This window comes from Psammomys obesus, unplaced genomic scaffold (assembly GCF_907164565.1).
Source record: "Psammomys obesus unplaced genomic scaffold, mPsaObe1.curated_primary_1811, whole genome shotgun sequence".
NCBI lineage: Eukaryota > Metazoa > Chordata > Mammalia > Rodentia > Muridae > Psammomys > Psammomys obesus.
Genome location: NW_026596046.1, coordinates 27,750,706 through 27,771,388, shown reverse-complemented (window position 1 = coordinate 27,771,388; position 20,683 = coordinate 27,750,706).

The window sequence follows — 20,683 nt, the reverse complement described above, 5'->3', positions numbered from 1 at the left end:
TTCCTTCCTTCCTTCCTTCCTTCCTTCCTTCCTTCCTTCCTTCCTTCCAGGGAAAAATAAACATTCCTAACCACCAGCTACCAATGATGGAAACCGGAATAGAGGGTTGGGGGTGGGGAGGAGGGTGGAATGACACTTAAAAATTCATTCTTGCTTTAAATGATTCCAGTGGCAAAGTTAAGCAACTTTCTCCCAGTTTTATCAATATTTCAAAATGAAGGATTTTAGCTGGGTGGTGGTGACACATACTTGGGAGGCAGAGACAGGCGGATTTCTATGAGTTCGAGGCCAGTATGGTCTACAGAGAGTTCTAAGACAGTGATGGCCAGAAACTCTGTCTCAACAAACAAACAAACAAACAAACAAACAAACAATAAAATGCAGGATTTTAATAAAAAATGTTTTTTTCTAGTTTAAGAAGTCCATTTTCTTTTTTTCCTATATATTTTTATTGATCATTTGGGAATTTCATATCATGCACCCTGATCACATTCACTTCCCAGTCCTGCCATGTCTGTTTCTCCTCCTTTGGGATGCTACCCCAAGAAAAAAGAAAAAGAAGAAAGAGGATAAAAGGAAAGGAAAAAAAGTCCATTTTATGTTGTTCATATACTCACTGGAGTACGGTCAAATTTCCAGTGGCTGGCCCCCTAAGGATAGCTGAGTCCTTCACCTGCATACCCACCAGAAGCTGTCAATTGTGGAGAGCTACACTTCAGCATCTTCATCACAATTTGTAAGCGTTCTTTTTGATGGCTTCCTTTTCAGGCTATTTTTTGGGGGGGATAGGGCGGGGAGTTGGGGTGAAGATAGGGGTTGTCACAAAAGCCTTCTGTGTTCTTCTTTCTCAGCTGTGCATCTGCAGTCATGAATACCACTGCGATAGTAGCTTCCTTGCTCTTTACAGTCAGCGGGAGCAGGAAGGACCACAAACATTCACATGGTCTCCAGCATCAGCGTGCCAGGGGCCTCCACTTGGTCTCTGGTGGCAGTGTGGCCCACAGACCTCAACATGGTCCTCTGCTGAAGCATGGGCCATGGGCCAGCATGGTCTCCAGGAGAAGCATAGACCCTACAGGTGTCCAGTCCAGTAAATGGACCATCTTCATCTCAATATTCTGTAGCTGTTTAGAGCCAGGGGAAATGTGCAGGCTGGGTAGCTGAGTCTTTGAAAGCTCCAGGCTGCTGCATATATCATCTTGCTGATTGCCTACTTGCCTACTAGGCAACGACCTGTTCCTTTGTCAATTACAGTCTTCTCTCAAACCTGTCACAGCCACTGTGTTTCCAGTTTACTGTACACACACAGCTCTGCTCCTCTGTCTTTCCCACCTTTCCATCATATATCTGTTCAACATTGTGGCATTGGAAGCTGCAGTGTGCCACACAATATACCCTTCTGCCCAAACAGCTTTACCTACAAATGTTCATTGCAATCAATCATTGATTTGGTTCAAGGCCTCTGGCTTGTACTATACTATCAATACAGGACGATGCTGAGACTCCTCTCAGATATCCTGCTGTTGCCTAGGGTCGTGGAGATCCTGCAGTTCTGTTTCTGCAGGACCGCTCCTTCTTATGCTCCAGTTGCTAATAGATGGAGTAGATGTTGGGGTGGGCCAACTTGAAGTCTAGATCTGGGCCTGGGTGGTAGCTGAGTTGGTCAGCCTAGACCTCTGCTGTGCTGGTAAGGGGCAGGGCATGTCCTTCCTGAAATCTATTTTCTTAATTGATTAAAAAAGAAAAGAAAGAAACTCAGGAAATTTTCTTTTTCTTCTTTCTTTTTATGAATTCTTCTCTCATACAACAAGACTGATCCCAGCCTCCCCTCCCTCTTCTCCTCCCAGACACTACCCATACCAGATCCACTGTTGTTTAGCTTAGAGTTTTTGTGGGACTCCACGCAGTGGGCATGGGGGTGTCTTTGATTCTTTTACCTGCTCTCAGGACCTTTTTTTCACTTATTATGGTTGCCCCATTCAAGAAACTCTTAAAAGCTTTGAAAAAGCAATAGAGATCCAGTAGGCTGCATAAACATCCTTCCTTGTAAGAGGCACAGATAAGGTCCAGTAGATGAAAATATGTAGCAAAGTTGGAGGAGCTGTAGAGAAAAGTAGGAAATGCCATAATTCAGCAGAAGGGTGCAAAGCAATTTAGTATAGAATTGCATTGACAAATGCTTTTTCCATAAAGATTAAAGTTTTCAAAAATAATAAAGAAAAAAGGGAAGGTGTGTTCCCTCACATGAGAAATGCCATTTAATGGGGAATGTCACACCCATCTGGCCTAGACTTAACCAATTAATGTATTTTTTTGCTGCTATGTACCTAGTTGGGGCAGAGATGTGCATGACCATCTTAAAAAGACAGATCCATTACTTAGGGGGAAAAAAAACTGCCTTTGAGGCAACCCAAGTGGATCCCTCTGTATCTATCATTTTTTTAGCAGTTGTTCAAGGTCAACAAGCAAATGATTCACTTGGGCTACTTTTGGAATGAGAGTGCAGGGTGCTATGATGGTTGTCCTTCCCCTAGAGGGAGCATCTAACCCAGCCAGGTACTCCTGGAAAATGTTTGACTATTAATTAAGAGAGTGTGAGGATGTTGGATGACCAAATGAGGTCATCTATGCCCACAGCAGGCTGACTGGGATGTCAAGCTTCAGACTGACTATCAGGTATTCCACTAGTTAGTTCTAAGAACTGGGTTATTTTACTACGGGGCTTGCCCAATCCATCTTGTCCAGACACACAGAACAATAGCAATATCTGAACTTTCTGTCATGTTCAAAACCTAAAATAAGCCCCATCTGCTGCAGTATTTTAGAGGCCACAGCAAATGGAGACAGAAGTCTCAGGCTGGCCTTTGCATATGTCAATACCTAGGCATGTGCCCAGAGATGAGTCATGAGCACATCTATGCCTACCAAGGAGATCTGTTCATCAGGGGTGGACCAGGTAGGTACTGTGAGCCATTGAAATCATACAAACATCCCCTCACTCAGAGTCTACACTGGTCAAATATTCTGGTTATGACTCATGTGTTTTACAGGGTCCTGAAGGATGAGCTAACCAGCTGATCTTGGCCCCTAGCTATCTATTCTTTTAACGTTTTCTTAAAGGCTGAGATTAACGTACACGTGGTACGGAGCTCACCTCTTTAAAGGGCACAGATCATTACCAAATGTCAGACTTTTGTCTAACTGCACAACATTTCCCTCCTTCTCCAAAGAAGCCTTGGCTTACTGGAAATTTCTCCCATGTGCTGCTTGTTCCCTACCTCTGTATACTATTCATTTAAATTTCCGTCTAGGAATTCTCATAAGCTGGAGATTTCACACAAGTAGAATAAATGTGGTACTTGGTGTCAGGCTAATTTTAATTGTTCTGAAGTTTGGAAATTATATTCAGATTGGAGAAGGTTGTTTGCACTTCATTCTTAGATCCATATGATAGAATATTATCAGTCACTCAATGTCATTTTAATTTATTTTCTCAGTTGATAAATATTTAGAATGTTTCTGCTTTTGACTGTTACAAATGGTGATACTGTAATCATTCATGTCTCCATGCTCTCAATTTTCTTAGGAATATGCTTAGGAGTAGAATTCCTGGGTTATATGGTAACTGCATAATTTTATTTTCAATCAATAAGCTTGCAGTGTCATTATTATTATTATTATTATTATTATTATTATTATTAATTGATTAATTGTCCTTTATGACTTTATTTGTGAAATGTATGCCACAGAAATGGAGCTGTCTGGTGAATTGACAGAACTGAGCTCTAAGCCTTTGAGGAAGATGAGATTTTGGATCCCACATTGGAGTGTCTCCATGAAGGTTTCTTGGCCACTATCCTTGGTTTCTGAAAACTTTTAAGGCATATTAAATATTGCCTGCAAATTGACCTTCATAGAAAAAAAAGCTTGACAATAAGGACAATGCTTGTTCCCATGGAAACACAGCACCCAGATTTAGCTTAGTGCAAAGATAGACCCTGGGGCTTGTGTCTGAGGAGATTTCTCCAGATGTTTTGTCCTACCGCCTCTCAGAGCAGATGTGACCTAGAACACAGTGCTGTCAGTTTCTGTACAGAATAGAGTCACCTGTTTTCCCGTTTCTCCCTTCCTTAATCTTCTGTGCAATTGCTCTTCACTCAGCTTTCCTGACTGTCTGGTGCCTCTGGCGGTCCAGGCTGGGAGCAAGTGGGCTGTGACTAAGGACGGACCTCACAGGCACATCCTGGGGCACCCGAGAGCAACTCAGGATGTGACCTTTAATGACAAAACATATTACATAACTATGCACCACTGGAGACCTGCTCACTCTCCTCAGTATACTGTACTGATTTTTCAGGCTTAAGATGAAAATAGCAATACAGAAAGGAACAGATGAAAACAAAAGGCAATCCAGCTCCAGACATGAATGTGGTTAACATCCAGGGGCACCTTTTTCCCTCTAAGCAAGGAAGATCCTTCTGTAATACTGCACCATTTATCCTGCTTATTTTCTTGCTAGCAAGTCTCTACCCCATTCAGTATTTCTCAAAAACCTCGATTTAGGTAGCTGGGCATGCGGTTTTGTACTGGCCATTTACTGGGAAGTGAAATTCCAACTTCTTTGTCCTACTTACTAGGTTTAATGGGCACAGTATGCTGGGAGGAAGTTGCCACTAAAGGAATCATCTTGCTTGTTTTTCATGTAGTAATCTCACTAAGAATCAGCTGCCTGTTTTTTTTTTGTTTTTTTTTTTTTTTTTTTTTTTTTTTTTTTTTTTTTTTTTTTTTTTTGGTAACAATTCTGCCAATCCATGAGCACAGCAAGTCTTTCTAACTAGTGTCTTCTTCAAATTCTTTCTTAAATGCTTTAAAGTTGTATTGCAATTTTCTTCTAGTGTATGCTTATTCCAAGGCATTTTATTTTTTGAAGCTATTGATTTCCCTTCCCCAATTTCTTTCCTAACATAATCATTATTGATATAAGGAAATATTTTGAATATTGATTTTATATTTAATAGTTTGAATTAAGAACTGCTGTCTTCATCTATTGGTTAAGAACTTCTGTCTTCATCTGTTGGTTACAGTAGAGCAGAGGTCTGGTTACTCTGAATTTCTAGGAATGTATCAAAGTTGAAAGGCTAAATTTTATCACTCTTCTTTTGCCTTGAACAAAAGTTTATTTTCTATACAAGACAGTTCCAATGGAGAATTTGAAGGAAATGGTAAGCTGTGCATGGTGAAAAGGTCTTACTGGGGAAGGGATAAAGAAAATTTTAAAAGGGATCAGCAACAAACAGGAAGGTAACAGACTGGAGAGAACAAAGAGGAGTTTTAAAAAGGAATTATGGGGCTTTAACCTTGTGATATTTTAGTAAATTAGAATAACAGTCATTTTGAAATCATAATTAGCAGTATCAGCTATGCTTCTTTGCTTTATATGCCACACTACTCTAAGTAAGGAGAGGCAGGGAAGTTCATTAGCAATCAATGAATAGACTACGTGAAGAGATGCAGTTTGGAATTGGTTACATTGATACTCCTAGGGGCTCAGAAAGAAACAATAATATTGTCAGGACCAGGATATTCAATGTGTAGTCCTCCTTTGGATAGATTATGGGAATTTCCCGGATAGTGAAGTATTAGGAGATAAGAACCTTGACTTCATATGGCTTGACCCATGACCTCACTTCCATGACTTTATCATAGTGAGGCCCTTTTCTGTGCGATGATTATCAGAAACTGTATTTAAAACCCTTGAGTATGTACTGGGTGCTGGTAGCGATGAGGCACCGAAGCTAGCTGGGCCAGGCAATGCAGAAGATGATGATGGATGTGGGATTCAGTGACTGGTGAGGCAGAATGCACTTCTGGTTTATGTCACAAGAAAATTGAATACAAGCCACTCTGATCTTCCACTCCATATTAGAAACACTCAAGAACAGGCTCATTGAAGTGTTAATGATTGATGCTTTTGGTGTCAGCACAGTATATGGTTTAATAGTTTCAAAAGGGAAATGGTTGATATAAAATTAGAACTTGGGAGGAAATACAAATCTCTGTGAATCATAATTTATCTGGTTTCTAGACAACAGTAGTAAGTTAAGCTGTCAAAAAATCCTTGAGCATGACTATATTTTGATGTTATTAAGCAAGTCTTCTTGTCTAGTGCTGGAAACAAAAAAGCCCACTGCTGTCTCTGGCTCTGTTTATTCATCATATCAAAGAGAGACAGAGGGGAACCTAAAATAGGGGTATTCAATGGGGAGAGCGATGGGAAAGCAGGGTAAGGGAGGGGATATGGGGAGTGGCAACTAACACTGAAGGCTTTTCAAAAAGCCACGTGGAAACCTACTAGTGCAGACGCTTCCTAAAATATATACATATATCAAAAGAATTTAAATGGACTCACCATAGGATGGGGGAGATAATGCCCCAACTAGACATCTTATGCCACCAAATAAAACCTCCAGTGCCAAGAATGGGTTAGGTCATGTTGAGTCATTGGCCAGTGGAGCCCCATGGAACTCTGCAAACATCGTAGACTACTGACTGCTTCCCCATCCTGCTGGTAAGGCTCTATACCTGAGAACATTTATTTATGTCATTGAACATAGAGCAGTCAAACTAGTGCCCAACAAGATGCTTCACCCCTATTTACCTGCACTTATGGAAGGTATTGAAAGGAACCCTGAATGCTCCTAGAGGAGAAACGTACCTGACACTGCTAAAGTGGCCAAGAACCCGAGACTCAATAGGTCATGGGTCTACAAAAAAAGTTACTGATATTATTTTGCTAAAGGAACATAGCAATAAAATGACTCCTAATGATACAGTACTGGAGACTAGTGCCTCATTCAGCCCTCACCAGAGAAGCTTCTTCTTGAAGTAGATGGTAATTAACAAAATTAACACAGAGACCTAGAACTGGACAATGAGCAGACAGTGAATGACTTTGGAGCACTCACTCCTAAATGGGGTCTCTTCGTCAAAGCCCTCCCCTCAAGTCTCAGGGACCTGTTCAGAAGTGGAGACAGAATGATCATAAGAGTCGGAGGTGACTGATGACGCCAAGGAAACAGCATCTTCTGGACACAACAGGATTGGTGTAATACGAGCACATAGATCCTGTAGCAGCATACATAAGCTCTGCATAGGGCCAAGCTGGATGGGAGGGTTCCAACACAGGAGAGGAAATGGATATGAAGTCCCATGCATAACCAAGAAATTATTTGCAATTGATACCTGCTGGCAAGGAGAAATTCAGTTTCCTCCAGCGGAGTCTCCCTGGATATATCAACTACTCCAGGGCAGCGCCCATGCCCAGGAGTAGTTAATGAATACAAAACAGACTCCCAAGAGCTAGATCTAGAGTAGGCTCGATGTTTTTTTGGCTGGCTATGTGAAGTACATTCCTGGACTTCTGTCCTTTTCATTTATTGTCAAAATTGGCCATTGTCAAACTCTGGCAAGTTCAGCAGGCTGCTCACATTCCCAGTGATACCATCCACAAACTCAGAACACAGGAAGTGCATGATGTCATTATTTCAACAACTGAATAATACACCATTGTGTAACTGAACCACATTTTCTTTTTATCTGTTCTTCTGTTGAGAGACATCTAGGTTGTTTCCAGTTTCTGGCATTTATGAATAGAGCAGCAATGCACATGGTTGAGCAAATGTCTCTGTGTAGGATGAAAATCCTTGTTTTGTCCAACTTTGATGTGACAGTTTCTTGTTTTATCTTATGTTTTATTTTGGTATATTTTTTTAAAAAAATAAATGAATGAATGAAAACCCAGTCACTAGGGTAAAGGTTAACAACTGAACTCTCATTTTATACCTGCCAAGAAAGGAAAAATGAGTTTCCTTCAATGGAGTGACAGTTGGTATATCAATTACTTACTCCAAGGCAGGCCTCATGTGTAGTAGTAGTTGACCATCAAGTAACGAACTCCATAGTTTTTGTGTGTGCTTTTATTTGGTTACAGTTTGGTAGGTATTTTTTTTTGGTTATTTATTTATTGGTTTTGGGGGGTTTGTTGTTGTTGTTTGTTTGGGAGAGAGGATCTAGAAGGACTTAGGGGAGGGAAAGAATATGATCAAAATATATTTAAATAGTAAAAAAAAATATAATAAAAAGAAAAAAGTATGTAGCAAGTACAAAAAAAAAAGCAGTCTAGCCTTAGGCCACCCTGCATAGATCACTATGAGAAAAAAATGAGAATACATGTATTGAAATATTGTATAGTACCATACTAATATGTATACTTTTTGTTTCTCAGTACTTAGAAACTGTATTATTTTATGCATCTGCTGTTTTGCCTGCATGCATCTGTGTGTAGTGATCCTGGAGACCAGAAGGTGGTGTTGGATTTTTTTGGAACTGGAGTTGCAGCTGATTGTGAGTCACCATGTGGTGTTGGGAATAGAACCCATGTCTGGAAAAGTAGCCAGTATTCTTATCTACTGAGCCATCTCTCTAGCCCCTATTTCTTTTTGAGGCAGAGTTTGCTACGTAGCCATGGCTAGCTTGCAAATTCACTATGTAGCTAAGGCTGGTAATGAACTCATTGTCCAAATGCTGGGATTATTGATGTACCCTATCATGTTTGGTCACATTTTATGTTTTTATGTGCTATTTTAAAATAAGATAACTGATCAATGTGATGGCTATTCTTGGTTGTCAACTTGACTACTTTGGAATGACCTAAACAAAAATGGGGCACATGTGAGAGGGATTTATGCATATTTTAAAGTAGAAAGATCCGCATCTAATCTGGATCTCTAATGTGGGAAATAGGCCACATCAAACTCTTTTGAAGCGGGAAGACCCACCTCTGTTATGGCTCATGCCTATTGCTGGAAGCTTATATCCTTATACATGGAAGAAGAAAGTTTCGCTCATTACATTTGTGCTCTTGCCTTGCTAGAAGTCCATTTCTTCATTAGAGCCTACTTCTTTGGGATTCTGGTGCATACTGAAGACCAGCTGAGACATCCAGGCTAATGGACTGAACACCAGTGTATTCTCGGACCTTCCATTCATAGGCAGCCATTGTTGTATTAGCTGGACCATAAATCCCCTGTGTGTGAGTGTATGTGTGTGTGTGTGTGTGTGTGTGAGAGAGAGAGAGAGAGAGAGAGAGAGAGAGAGAGAGAAAGATTTCATATATATGAGAAGTCCATTATATAAGTTCTGTTCCTCTAGAAAACACTGATTAATGCATACTTTTGTACCAAGATAGTGGGGTACTGTTTTGGGGAGGATTGTGGAAGGACTTTGGGACTTTGGACTAGAAAAGCAATGGAGTATTGAGCACTCAGCGGAATGTTCTGTAGGAGCGTGGAAGTCAAAGAATGTTGAGGTCAATGCAGATGATAGAGGTCTGGCTTGTGAAATTTCAGAGGAAAATTTAAAGATGTTATCCAGGCCATTTATTATTTAGCATTAACATCTGTGGTTTTAAAAGATGCTCAAGTACACAACAAGGACATTTGCTCAACCATGTTTGTAGCAGCTTTATTCATAATAGCCAGAACCTGGAAACAACACAGATGTCCCTCAACTAAGGAATAGATACAGAAATTGTGGTACTTCTACACAATGGAATACTACTCAGCAATGAAAAACAAGGAAATCATGAAATTTGCAGGCAAATGATGGGATCTAGAAAAGATCATCCTGAGTGAGGTATCCCAGAAGCAGAAAGACACACATGGTATATACTCACTTATAAGTGGGTACTAGACCTATAAGATATGGTAAACATACTAAAATCTGTACACTTAAAGAATATAAACAAGAAAGAGGACCTGGGGTAAAATTATCAATCCTCACTTAGAAAGACAAATGGGATGGACATTGGGATGGACATTGGAAATAGGAGAAAACAAGTAATAGGACAGAAGCCTACCACAAAGGGCCTCTGAAAGATTCTACCTAGCAGGGTATCAAAGAATATGCTGAGACTCAAAACCAAACTTTTGGCAGAGTGCAGGGAATCCTATGAAAGAAAAGGGAGTTAGTATGACCTGGAGAGGACAGGAGCTCCACAAGGACCAAATATATCAGGGCACAGGGATCTTCTATGAGACTGTTCTCCAACCAAGGACCATGTATGGATATAACCTAGAACCCCTGCTCGGATGTAGCCATGGTAGCTCAATATCCAAGTGGGTGCCCTAGTAAGGGAAACAAGGACTATTTCTGACATAAAATCAATGACTGGCTCTTTGACCTGCCTCTCAATCCCCCTGAGGGAGGAGCAGCCTTGCTAAGCCACAGAGGAGGACATTGCAGCTAGTCCGAAGACACCTGATAAGCTAGGGTCAGATGGAAGGGAGGTGGACCTCCCCTATTAGTGGACTTGGAAAGGGGCAGGGAGGAGATGAGGGAGGAAGGGAGGGAAGGTAGGATTAGGAGGGAATGAGGGAAGGGGCTACGGCTGGGATACAAAGTAAATAACCTGTGATTAATATAAAAAATATAAATAATATAATAATAAAAGATTCTGTGGTTTTGGTTAACTGGGGCTGAAGAATCAGCTGTGATTAACAAGATTTCAGAAACACAAAAGTAAAACCTTTGCTTTCTGGGATACTCAATGCTGGTCAGCTGGAGCTGAGAAATTAGTGATGATTAGGAAGAGAGCAGCATGGTTGAGGTGAAATCCTTCTGGGAAGTGTTTCACGAGAATCGGCACAGAGAGGCTGTGTTTCAGACATGGCCAGGGGTTGTACCTTGTGCTAGCAGCCGAACTTGCTAGTGTGTTTTAAAGGTGTGAAGGAGTCATGGGAGCAGCTGAGGCTTGACACTGGGTGGTAGGGTTAGAGGGCGTTAAGAGAACCCAAGAGAGGCCGCTGGTGAAAGGGTAGCCCAGTTGCAGCGGGAGATATTTTGGTATCTTGGTACTTTGGAGGTGCCAGTGCCAAGGATGGCCACGAAGAATAGCAGCAGCCGTGTTGTGGGGCCAGCCGGAGGCGTGAAGACGAGCCGTGTGTGCTGCAGAAGCTGGAGCCAGAAAGGCGGCCCGGGCTCCCGAAAATCGTGAGTGAATCCCGGGTGATTAGACACTGAGTTATTTACATTTTTGGAGTTTGTTTTTGCTTTGTTCAGATTGTTACTGTGTCCTGGCTCTTCCTTTTTGAAGTAAGAAAGTATTTAATTAATTTTTTAAACTTTTATTGGAGCCTACAGTTGAGAGATTTTGGATTTTAAAAGATACTTTTTTTTTTTTTTAAGATTGAATGTTTAAAGTGTTTGAATTTGTCAGAATGTGGACTTCTGGGTTTGAAAATATTTTATATTGTGATGTCAATATTAATGTGTAATCTTGGGAATGAACAAGAAAGAAAAGGTTTGTGGCTTAGCAGTGATTTGTTTGTGTGTTGAGTTGACAGGGGTCAGTTGTTTAGATAAATTTTATGTCAGTTGAGAAGAAGGAACCTCAATTAAGGAAAGGATTTCATAAGATGGGGCTTCGGGCAAGCTTGTAGGGCATTTTCTTAGTGATTGATGTGGAAGGGCCCATTGTGGGTGGTGCAATCCTTGGGGCTGGTGGTCCTGGATTCTCTAAGAAAGCAGGGGGAGCAAGCCAGTAAGCAGCAATAGCACCTCTCCGTGGCCTCTGTGTCAGCTCCTGCCTCCAAGTTTCTGCCCTGTTTGAGTTCCTTTCCTCACTTTCTTTTATGATGAACAGTGATGTGAAATTATAAGCCAAATAAACCCTTTCCTCCCCATGTTACTTTGGTCATGGTTTCATCACAGCAATGATAACAATAAGACAATCACTAAGTGCATAATTGTTTCCTGGTCTCCCTGGTCACTGAGAGAAGAATGGCCCACATGTGCCGCAGTCTTCTGTTCCATGTCCATTCTGTTTCCATGGCAGCAACTCTCAGTCTTCTGCCCTCTTTCCCAGGAGGGAACATCCTCTCTAGTCCTCACCCCAGACTGCTACTCTAGTTTCTTCTCCACCTTTGAGTCTCCCATAATACCTTTCTTGACTGAATTATGGGTCAGAAGCGCCACATAAAATAAAATTTTATTTCAGCAGAATTTCAGAGTTAGTCCATTACACTAGTTTGAAACAATTATTATTTTTTTTTAAGTGGCACTTAGTCTCCTTACAGGAGAATTCCTTCCTTCAGATTTCTTACTGCAGAATGCCTCTCGCCGTCACTGTAGTGCCTACATCAATGGAGCAGGATATGACTTACTCTATTGTTTTGTCAGTGGGAAGAAAAGAGTTATGCAGCTTCATATGGCATCCTCAGACCATTCTGGTTCTCATGATGACATCTTTTATCCCCTTGAAGGATGCTTACTCTGATTGCTTTTGGTGTTGAAAGTCAATGCTGGTTTTGCAAGCCCGGTAGAGCCTGGAATGCTTTCTGGATGCCAACTTCATTCATCTCTTTTGAGTTTAAATGTCCATTGAGTCTCTGTGTATAAATGGACATGCTGGAGTATGTGTGCCATAAGATGACCACCTCCCAGAATTCCAGACAGGGAGTGGGTGAAGGGAGAACTCTTGCGCCAATTGTTCAGTTTTTTTAGGGTTTTTGTTTGGTGATAGAATCTGGAACATACTTTTACTAGTGTTTTCTCTCTTATGCTTTCAGTAGCTCTGGACTATACAGGATGGATTCCTTTTTTGATTTAAAGTACCTTTTCTATCACTTTCAATTTTATGGCTCTCTTATCTACACCATAGGGAAAATTCTGTATCAAGCTGATATATTAAATGGGGACAAAAGAAAGTTAGACTTTCAGGGGGAAAAGAGAGGGTAATGGGTCATTTGGATATGACAACACATATCATGCTCATGTATGAAAATGTCATTGTGGAACCCATTTGGACAATTAATATACACTAGTAAAATCTGAGAAAAAAGATTCGACTTTCTAACCTGTTATGTTGCTTCAAAATATCATCGGTTGTTATCTCTCTTAATTCCTTTTATTTTCCTCTATGTTTTTGTGGATGTTTGTACATGGGTGTGGGTATATATTTATATTTTTTTATATGGGGCTCTCATTAACATTAGAACTCATTAATTGGATAGGCTGGCAGTTTGTGACTCCAGGCATGCTCTTATTTACACCTCTAATCACAGAAATTACAGGCATGTGTCACACACAATGCCTGGCTTTTATGTGGATTCTGGGAATCCAGACTCAGGTCCTCATGCTTATGCAGGAAGCACCTTAACCACCAAGTCATCTTCTAACCCTTTACTTCTTCTTTAGCAGCCAGCTTTACCTCTACGCTTCTCCTTCCCCACAGGCAGGTTACTTAATTAGAGAAATAATGTAAATGTGAGTCTACAACACTATTATTAAATTATTTCTGTTTTCCTTTTGACCAAAGAATTCTAGCTGATGCAGGCAACAGATTATGTACACAACTGTTTGAAGATAACAATCTTTCCTGCTGGCTGGGGCCTTTCTTAGTATTATATAAAAGAGTGTTTACTGTTGGTATGGAGAAGAATAGGACCATTCCTGAGTGGGAGTAGGAGACTAGGGCCAGACTTGGGGAAGAGAAACTAAACTTACCTCATGATGTCAGGAAATGATAGAAATCACCCTGGACACTTGTTTGCAAAAATGGTGGGAGCAGAGTTAAGGGGTGTGCCATGGGCAGGAGGCTTTCCTCTGTGAGAAAGCTGAGGCTGAGAGCTAGATTGAAATGATCAGACAAAGATAGAAGCGATTGATATCGTCATCAAAATTTCTTTCATATGAAGTTGGGGTTGTTGACCTTTAAATCAATTACACACTTCCTAATTGTTTTTTCTTGTTCTGATGTGTGAAACCTGGAAGAATCACAGGGAAGATGTTGACTCTTAAGTTTGGAGTGAAGTAGCCTCAGCCTGAGGTAGAGCAGAAAGACTAAAGGCTAAAATGTGAGAAGAGTCCTGAAGGCTTTTTGTTTGGTTGGTTTTTGTTGTTTTTAATTTTCTTTTTCTTTCTTCCTTCCTTCCTTCCTTCCTTCCTTCCTTCCTTCCTTCCTTCCTTTCCTTTCTTCCTTTCTTCCTTTCTTTTTCTTTTCTTTTTTTTTTTTTTACAGGGTATCTCTCTATTAAGTATTTCTGGCTGGCCTGAAACTTAGAGATACACCTGCCTCTGCCTCCTGAGTTCTGGATTAGAGGCTTGCCTGGCCCTTGAACTTTCATGAGCACAGGTTCCCAACCTGGATCAGCTAACTAGAAAGAATGAAAAAGATAAGAGAAAGCGAAACTCGGCATTCGGTCTCTCTTTGTTGGAGCTGTAGGTTGCTGACAAACAAGCAGAGGAGAATGAAGCTGCCTATGTCTTTGTGATGGTTAGAGTGAAACACCAGGATGTGCTCATGTGTAGCTTAATACAGGAATGGGAGACTGAGCACCAAAACACCTTTAATCTTCAATATGTATGTATTCCCTGGTTAGTATGTAAGCATTTTTCCGTGTGCACCATCAACCAGAAGAAATGATGTCGTGTGATAGCAAAGAGTCACCCAGCACCCATATCCCAGTTTCCAACAGAAGTAACCTGGGCGTTTTGGAGAAAAGGTTGTCCATAAACTCTAATAAGAAGTCAAAATGTGACTGAACTTTTTTTTTTTTTTTGACAGAAAATAAGGGAATGCAAAACAAAGCAAACAAATGCAAACTAAAAACAAGCAAACAAAAAAAATCCCACAAAGATGAGGCGTTGTTCAAAGGAATGTAGAAGGCAGTTCTCAGTAGCAAAAGGTGAAACACATTGAGTAACATATTAAAATGGTGTTATATTATTATTTTAATTAGAAAATAAACATCTGAGTGGCTCCCAATACAAAATAATGACCGAATAAGTAAGCAAATTTGAGACTACACTGATTTCCCACATTGAAAAATCCCAAGGAATTCATGTACTTGTTTTACCCTCAAAAATAAGAGGCTTAACTTGCTACTCAGTAAGTGTGGGATGCATATTGTGACTTCTTTTGAAATAATGGATTCTGGGAAAGGGAGGAATAGTACTTAAAGTGGGAAAGTCTGAAAAGCGCGGTCCAGGTCACGTGATCAAGGGAACCGTCAGCGGTGACTCGCCACTGGTTGGAATGAGGGTGCCATGCCACCTCGGCGGTGTCCCTGCCCCAAACTCATAGCCCCAGACTAATCATGAGGAAAACCTCGGAAAACCTCACCTCAGCGGGGTTTAAAATGCCTTACCTGTGCTCTGAAAAACTCCCAGGGCCATTAAAAGAAGGGGAAATGTCACAACCAAAAGGAGAAGATAGGTTGACCAAATGTCGTACGTGTCTGAGGTAGAATCCAAGAAAAGGTCAAGGTGAAAGTGAAGGCAATGTGGACTCTAGCTGATGATAGTATATCAGTATCAGATCATTAATCATGATAAGATGTTGACAGTGGAGGAAACCAGACCTGGAGCATTGGGATTCTCTGTATTGGTTTTTGTTTTGTTTTTTCAATCTAACTTCTAAATTCAAATTATTCTGCAAGAGTTAATATTTAAAAATTGGCAAGGTGAAAAAAAAGTCCCCATAATCTTAATCACTTTTTGTTTTTTTCATGTGATAACTATGTATATTTCCTTGTATCACCAGCCTTTTCATTAATTGTGTGGGGGTGACAATGGCCATAGCATCGATGAAGTAAGCTACTATAGCTCATGTTCTGTGCCTTGCCCAGAGTTACTTGCTAACTTCCCTGCCTCATGATTGTTTTTTTTCTTTCTGTATTCTCATCTCTTGCCTGACATGGTAGAAAGACTGGCTTATAGTTATACTCTGGAATAGGCTATCCATTGATATCTACTTCCTCTTGATTCCTCTACTCTAGTCTGTGGCAGCTAGTTCCTGCATGAATGATTGCTAAGAGGGCCTTTCCAGAAATATGTTGCTTTTTGACAGAGCAGTGCCTTTCCTGAGACAAGGGGGCAGATGACCCAGGGAGCTGGCAGATGGCTGCGCGCCTCTCCATTGGGTTGGCCTTCTGGCCCTTTTCTTGTAATCATTGTTCTCTGGATTGGATCATTATTAACACTCACCAAACCGGCCTGGCACTACACTGCTAGGCCGATAAGCCAAGGGAGCCAAAGCCAGACTATTTCATCCCTGTCATCAGCAGGGCATTCTAGGGAGAGCAACTGCATCCCTGGATTCTGCCATCTTCTCGCTAGGAAGAGAAGCAAATGCTTTTCTCTCACACACAAGATCATTTTGAGGTCCAACAAATATAAAATATGAAGGATAAAGTCATGCTGAATGTTGCCTTTGTGCTGCATGCTTTCCTGCTCTTCCCTGGTTGTTTCTTTGCGGGAGATGGTGTCATCGCATCATGTTTCAATAAGAAAAATTGTTTTCGGGATATTAAGTCTCTTTGTCCAAGCCTGGAATAGAGTGTAGCCAGTACTTGAACCCAGGTCCCTTGCTTCCAGCCTGGGGCTCACTTGTGATTCTGTATGTTGTGCTATCACTTGACCAGCCTTTGAGACTCATGTCCAAGACTGCTTTCTCAGTTGATGGCAAAGAGGAAATAATCAACTTTGGGCTTCAACTTCATTCAAGTCCAGCCAGTGACTAATTTCTATGCTCAGTGTGTGATTGTAGCTTCTAGCTCAATGATCCCATTTTAGTGTGACTTTTGCAGTCTGGGAGCAGGAGAGGTAGGCTTCATTGGTCTCTAAGTTTTAGGATGTTGCTGACACACTCTAGTTTTTCTAGTTGTTAACAAGTATTATTATTAATTTTTTAAAGATTTATTTATTATTTATACAGTATTCTGCCTGCATGTGTGCCTCAGGGCAGCAGAGGGCATCAGATCTTACTATAGATAGTTGTGAGCCACCATGTGGTTGCTGGAAATTGAACTCAGGACCTTTGGAAGAGCAGACAGTGCTCTTCACCGCTGAGCCATCTATCCAGCCCAGTCTATGTGTTTTGATTGATGAATTTGATCCATTTACATTCAAGGTCTCTGTTGGGAGATATGAACTGCCTCTTGAGATTTAATTAATCATATATATGTGTATATATATATTTGTAGTTCCTATATGTCTTATTGCTTTGTTATTTGATTGCCATTGTTGTTGTGATAAAGCTTGATTTTCTTTTCTTTTTCTTGTACCTACTCTCCTACTGAGTTCTGTGCATTTGTGTGTTTGCTGTGCATTTGTGTGTTTGCTTTACTGGCAATAAATTTAAAGGTTTTGAGGAAAAGGAGACTTCCCTAGGCTCAGCGTGCCAGTTGGTGGTGCTGAGCAAAGGTACTTGCCACATAAACCTAGCCACCTGAGTCCTATCCTTAGAATCCACATGAAAGTAGGAGAGAACAAGCTCCTGCAAGCTGCCCTCTGACCTCTACACATGCCCTGAAGCATCTCTAGGACAAGCTGGAGACCTGGGATGGGGGAGGGCCCTGGCTGAGACTCCTACAGCAGGAGGATACTGACACTGAAGTAGCCATATCCTGTAGCCAGGCAGGACTTCCAGTAGAGAAAGGGCTACACTGACCCACGTGCAAAATCTTCAACCCCATATAAAGATGTGTAGGGATAAAAGATGAAACAGATTGATGGAATGGCTGACCAATGACTTGCTCAACTTGAGACCAAACCTCTGACACTATTAATGATACTCTGTTATTGCAGACAGGAACCTAGTGTAACTGTCATCTGAGAGGCTTCATTCAGCAGATAATAGGAACAGATGCAGAGACCCGCAACCAAACATTAGGCAGAACTTACGGAGTCTTGCAGAAGAGTTAGGAAAAGGGTTGGGGCTACTGCAGGGGTCAAAAATACCACAAGGAGACCTATAGAGTCAACGAACCTGGGCTCATGGGGCTCATAGAGACTGAACCAACAACCAAAGAACATTCATGCGGTGTTCCTAGGCCGCCAACACATATGAAACTGATGGGCTGTTTGGGCTTTAAGTGGGTACACCGACAATTGGAATGAGGGCTTTCTCTGACATGGACTCTGTGTCCTTCCTCTGGATCCCGTTTCCCTAGCATGGCTGTCTTGTCTTGCCTCAGTAAAAGAGGAGGCACTTAGTCCTGATGCCACTTGATGTGCCAGGGTGGGGCAAGGCAGGGGAATATGGGGGAAGTAGGTGGGAGGTTGGGATTGGGAGGAGAGGATGAATTGGGTTGTGACTGGGATGTAAAATGAACAAATAAATTAATGGAAAAAAAAAGAAAGAAAATGAGATAGAACACAAAAATCAGAGCCTTCTCTAGCCCCCCTTTTTTTCTGAATTGGCTTATTATTGAAATTAATCTGGCTTTTATGAAGAATAACATTAACATTAAAGCAGACAGGGCGATGTGAATATTAATAATAGAATTACTGCAATTGGAGATTTGTACTGCGCTGGTCTTACAGCCTCAGGGTGTTAGATGAGAAGCTCTGGCTACCCCTAATCACAAAGCCCAGCATCATTCATCATTCTTGTCGGCTCACAGTGATGGTCAGGATGATTTGATCAACAGAGCTGGGTTCCGGAATTGGTGCTCCAATCACATGATAATGAATTACATGTCATACTTGAGCGTCATTGCATTGAAGGAAACATTTTCAACCCTTCCACCGGAGGAATTTGTTTAGCCCCTTTAGCTCTCACACCTGTGTTACCTAAATGCCAAGATGACAGAGTACATTTAAACCAAAGAATTTAGGACTGGCAGATCTAGAGTCCTTCACCTGACAGTTTTGATGTACTCAGATCTTTGGTGCTGGTATATTTTGTAGCCCTGGGACGTATCATGACATTGTCTCTCTAAATTAGGCCTTTCTTTGTGCCATAAGTATCAGATAAATTAAAAAAAATCTAGTCTTTGCATCATGTGATACTGGAAATTTTTTTCTTCATATAGAGGTATGTCTTAGAAAGCCTAATTTTTAATACATTATTCATTCGTGAAAAAATTCTGATTAAAAGCAGGCAAGATGAAAATCAAATATTTAAAAATATGCAAATGCAGCACTGTCAGTTTCTCTCAATGGTGCCAATATTTTTCAGTGCAAACACACTTTAACTGCAATTTTGCTCTGAAATCAGACATATTTGATAAAAATAGAAATGAGTAATCCTCTTATGAAATAACACAAATTATGCTTTGGGAGAATATAGTTTTGCTATAAAGTAGAAAATGTTTTAATATTTATATAAGAAAACCAGGACATGTTTATAAACACTCTATCAAGCATTTTTACAATGGGACCACCACGACATCTGGAAACGCAATAAATATTCACGGACACACGGAGTATGAAATATACATCTTGATTTTATAATCGTGTGTGCTTTATTTTTTTACACAAATGGAATGGAAGTGTTGAATATTTACACTTAACAGGAGTGTAAGCTGTGCAGTGTCTCTGTAAACTCCAGCCAGGCAAGGAGTAATTTCCCCTCCCTCCCTCCCTCCCATCCTGCATTACAGCTCGATGGAGAAACACCCTGTCAGAGAGAAGCACAAAATCGTCATAGTAAAAGGATCTAATGGGTACAACCTGGTGCACTCAGAAGTTAAGATACACTTAGGAAACACAAATTTGAAAAGAAGAAAAGTTTGCCATCCCATTGGGAGTCAACCTTGCCACTTGGTTGTCTGTCCTTGTGAGATGTGAGGGAGATACTATGCTCTTTTAGCTCATCTTTGTCTAAATTCTCTGCCTGTCTTAGCTTGTCTTCAGCTGCTACAAGGAACTGCACAGCTGTACGAGAAATGATTTCTGAAGCACAGGTTTCAGTGAGGAAGAATATTTACAGACTGAAGTGTGTATGTTTCCAACCACATTGAACCATACTTCGTGTAATGTGTATACATGGTTTGCATACCATATATACCACACACTTAAATAATGCATATCCACAGAATTCTCTATGGAGTTTCCTGGAAAATCAGTTGTCACAGGAAGTACCCCACATGCTTTGAGGGAACTGATGTCTCCCCAGGAGTGACTCATTAGTATAATAAATTTAGGAACTAACCTTAGTCCTTGGCTTAAATGCTTTTTGTAGGAATTTTAGGCAGGACCAAGGCAGGAAAAAAGATGTCATTTCACTGGCAAGTCCATTCAATCTCACCAGAGCAATCACAAGCTGAAAAGGAGAGGGGGCTTCACATGGAAATGGGAAAAAAAAAAAAGGTAGAGGGAGAAAACTCTCTCCAAACCAGGGCGGTGTCATGGCTTCAGTGAGGTTTGTGAGAACAGTTGTTGGGGCCAGAGTTTGCCTCTGTTGAAAGGAAGTGTCCTCAGCCTGGGTGGTGCTGGGAGTGAGTTCCTGGAGACAGGCCAGGCAGAGGCTTCCATGTGCTGGGGGGCCCACAGCTCTTGCATCAGCACTGCCAGGGCAGTGGTGCAGGCTGGCTCCAGGTCAGGGCCTCGTACTCAGCTCTGCTTTCTAGGCTGAGTAAGTAAAATGGTGACCCCAAGTATTTGTGTCGTTAGTCCATTGTGTGGACTTGCTGTCTGAATCAGCCATGAGCCCTTTATAGGACAGGAAAACAAAGGAATGGGATGTGCTGATGATCAGAACTATGTGAGGAGATAAGAAGGAAGGCAGGTTTGGGAGAAAAATAAAAAGGAAAACAGGAGATGGAGGTAAAGGAGGGATGGATGGAAAGACAGAGGAGAGAGGGGGGCAGTCAACAACCCAGGGAGGAGAGAAAGAGAG